Genomic DNA, 4,509 nt, shown 5'->3' with positions numbered 1-4,509 from the left:
CTGGATCAAGAAGGAGGAGACGTCCCCGGGCTGTACGTGTGTTGAACGCGGAGGCGCTGTCCGTTCGGCGCTAGATCGGATCTTTCGCGATTTGAATCGCCGCGAGTACGACTCCATCAACCGCGTTCTTGTAACGCTTCCGCTTAGCGATCTTCAAGGGTATGAAGATGCACTCCCTCTCTCTCGTTGCTAGCATCTCCTAGATTGATCTTGGTGACACGTAGGAAAATTTTGAATAATTGCTACGTTCCCCAACAGTGGCATCATGAGCTAGGTCTATGCGTAGATTCTATACACGAGTAGAACACAAAGTAGTTGTGGGCGATGATTTGTTCAATTTGCTTACCATTACTAGTCTTATCTTGATTCGGCGGCATTGTGGGATGAAGCGGCCCGGACCGACCTTACACGTACTCTTACGTGAGACAGGTTCCACCGACTGACATGCACTTGATGCATAAGGTGGCTAGCGGGTGTCTGTCTCTCCCACTTTAGTCGGATCGGATTCGATGAAGAGGGTCCTTATGAAGGGTAAATAGCAATTGGCATATCACCGTTGTGGCCTTTGCGTAGGTAAGAAATGTTCTTGCTAGAAACCCATAGCAGCCACGTAAAACATGCAACAACAATTAGAGGACGTCTAACTTGTTTTTGCAGGGTATGCTATGTGATGTGATATGGCCAAAAGGATGTGATGAATTATATATATGTGATGTATGAGATTGATCATGTTCATGTAATAGGAATCACGACTTGCATGTCGATGAGTATGACAACCGGCAGGAGCCATGTAATTACTTTACTTTATTGCTAACCGTTAGCCATAGTAGTAGAAGTAATAGTTGGCGAGACAACTTCATGAAGACAAGGATGATGGAGATCATGATGATGGAGATCATGGTGTCATGCCGGTGACGAAGGTGATCATGCCGCGCCTCGAAGATGGAGATCCAAGGCGCAAGATGATATTGGCCATATCATGTCACTTTATGATTTGCATGTGATGTTTGTCATGTTTACATCTTATTTGCTTAGAACGACGGTAGCATAAATAAGATGATCCCTCACTAAAATTTCAAGAGACGTGTTCCCCCTAACTGTGCACCGTTGCGAAGGTTCGTTGTTTCGAAGCACCACGTGATGATCGGGTGTGATAGATTCTAACGTTCGCATACAACGGGTGTAAGCCAGATTTACACATGCGAAACACTTAGGTTGACTTGACGAGCCTAGCATGTACAGACATGGCCTTGGAACACAACAGACCGAAAGGTCGAACATGAGTCGTATAATAGGTACGATCATCATGGAGATGTTCACCGACGATGACTAGTCCGTCTCACGTGATGATCGGACACGGCCTAGTTGACTCGGATCATGTATCACTTAGATGACTAGAGGGATGTCTATCTGAGTGGGAGTTCATTAAATAATTAGATGAACTTAATTATCATGAACATAGTCAAAAGGTCTTTGCAAATTATGTCGTAGCTTACGCTTTAGTTCTACTGTTTAAGATATGTTCCTAGAAAAAAAATTAGTTGAAAGTTGATAGTAGCAATTATGCGGACTGGGTCCGTAAACTGAGGATTGTCCTCATTGCTGCACAGAAGGCTTATGCCCTTAATGCACCGCTCGGTGTGCTGAACCTCGAGCATCGTTTGTGCATGTTGCGAACATCTGACATACACGTTTTGATGACTACGTGATAGTTCAGTGCGTAATGCTAACGGTTTTGAATTGAGGCGCCAAAGACGTTTTTGAAACGTTGCAGAACATATGAGATGTTCCAAAGACTGAAATTGGGATTTCAGACTAGTGCCCACGTCAAGAGGTATGAGACCTCTGACAAGTTTCTTAAGCCTGCAAACTAAGGGAGAAAAGCTCAATCGTTGAGCATGTGCTCAGATTGTCTGAGTACTACAATCGCTTGAATCGAGTGGGAGTTAATCTTCCAGATGAGATAGTGATGGTTCTCCATAGTCACTGCCACCAAGCTATTAGAGCTTCGTGATGAACTATAACATATCAGGGATAGACATGACGATCGTTGAGCAACTCGCGATGTTTGACACCGCGAAAGTAGAAATCAAGTAGCAGCATCAATTGTCGATGGTTAGTAAAACCACTAGTTTCAAGAAGGGCAAGGGAAAGAAGGGATACTTCATGAAACGGCAAATCAGTTGCTGCTCTAGTGAAGAAACCCAAGGTTGAACCCAAACCCGAGACTAAGTGCTTCTGTAATGAGGGGAACGGTCACTGAAGCAGAACTACCCTAGATACTTGGTAGATGAGAAGGCAGGCAAGGTCGACAGAAGTATATTGGATATACATTATATTAATGTGTACTTTACTAGTACTCCTAGTAGCACCAGGGTATTAGATACCGGTTCGGTTGCTAAGTGTTGGTAACTCGAAATAAAAGGCTACGGAATAAACGGAGACTAGCTAAAGGTGAGAAGACGATATGTGTTGGAAGTGTTTCCAAGGTTGATGTGATCAAGCATCGCATTCTCCCTCTACCATCGAGATTGGTGTTAAACCTAAATAATTGTTATTTGGTGTATGCGTTCAGCATAGACATGATTGGATTATGTTTATCGCAATACGGTTATTCATTTAAAGAGAATAATGGTTACTCTGTCTATTTGAATAATACCTTCAATGGTCTTGCACTTAAAATGAATGGTTTGTTGAATCTCGATCGTAGTGATACACATGTTCATGCCAAAAGATATAAGATAGTACCACATACTTGTGGCACTGCCACTTGAGTCATATTGGTATAAAACGCATGAAGAAGCTCCATGTTGATGGATATTTGGACTCACTCGTTTTTGAAAAGGTTGAGACATGTGAACCATGTCTATTAGTATATATGCATGAAGAAAGTCCATACAGATGGATCGTTTGGACTCACTTGATTTTGAATCACTTGAGACATGCAAATCATACCACATGGGCAAGATGACTGAAAGGCCTCGTTTTCAGTAAGATGGAACAAGAGAGCAACTTGTTGGAAGTAATACATTTGATGTGTGCAGTCCAATGAGTGCTGAGGCACGCAGTGGATATCGTTATGTTCTTACTTCACATATGATTTGAGTAGATGCTAAGAATATTTACTTGATGAAACACAAGTCTGAATTATTGAAAGGTTCAAGTAATTTCAGAGTGAAGTTGAAGATCGTCGTGACAAGAGGATAAAATGTCTATGATATGATCATAGAGATGAATATCTGAGTTACGTGTTTGGCACACAATTAAGAAATTGTGGAAATTGTTTCACGACTAATACCGCCTGGAACACCATAGTGTGATGGTGTGTCCGAACATCATAACTGCACACTATTGGATATGGTGCATACCATGATGTCTCTTATCGAATTACACTATTGTTTATGGGTTAGGCATTAGAGACAACCGCATTCACTTTAAATAGGGCACCACGCAATTCCGTTGAGACGACACCGTATGAACTATGGTTTAGAGAAACCTAAGCTGTCGTTTCTTAAAAGTTTGGGGGTGTGACGCTTATGTGAAAAAGTTTCAGGCTGATAAGCTCGAACCCAAAGCGGATAAATGCATCTTCATAGAATACCCAAAACAGTTGGGTATACCTCCTATTTCAGATCTGGAAGCAAAAGTGATTGTTTCTAGAAACGGGTCCTTTCTCGAGGAAAAGTTTCTCTCGGAAGAATTGAGTGGGAGGATGGTGGAGACTTGATGAGGTTATTGAACCGTCACTTCAACTAGTGTGTAGCAGGGCACAAGAAGTTGTTCCTGTGGCACCTACACCAATTGAAGTGGAAGCTTATGATAGTGATCATGAATCTTCGGATCAAGTCACTACCAAACCTCGTAGGACGACAAGGATGCGTACTACTTCAGAGTGGTACGTAATCGTGTCTTGGAAGTCATGTTGCTAGACAACAATGAACCTACGAGCTATGGAGAAACGATGGTGGGCCCGGATTCCGACGAATGGCTCGAGGCCATAAAATCCGAAAGAGGATCCATGTATAAAAACAAAGTGTAGACTTTGGAAGAACTACTTGATGGTCGTAAGGCTGTTGGGTGCAGATGGATTTTAAAGGGAAGACAGACAATGATGGTAAGTGTCACCATAAGAAAGCTCGACTTGTCGTTAAGATGTTTTCCGGCAAGTTCAAGGAGTTGACTGCGATGATACTTTCTCACTCGTAGTGATGCTAAGAGTCTATTGGAATTATATTAGCAGTTACTGCATTATTTATGAAATCTTGCAGATAGGATGTCAAAAACATTGTTTCCTCGAAGATTTTCTTGAGGAAAGGTTGTATGTGATACAACCAGAAGGTTTTGTCAATCCTGAAAGATGCTAACAAGTATGCAAAGCTCCAGCAATCCTTCTAAGGACTGGAGTAAGCATCTCGGAGTTGGAATGTACGCTTTTGGGTTTATACAAAGTTTATGAGAAACTTGTATTTCCAAAGAAGTGAGTGGGAGCACTATAGAATTTCTGATGAG

This window comes from Aegilops tauschii, chromosome 5, assembly GCF_002575655.3.
Source record: "Aegilops tauschii subsp. strangulata cultivar AL8/78 chromosome 5, Aet v6.0, whole genome shotgun sequence".
NCBI classification, from domain to species: Eukaryota; Viridiplantae; Streptophyta; class Magnoliopsida; order Poales; family Poaceae; genus Aegilops; species Aegilops tauschii.
The sequence above is the reverse complement of the archived record's forward strand: the minus strand, read 5'-3'. Positions refer to the sequence as shown.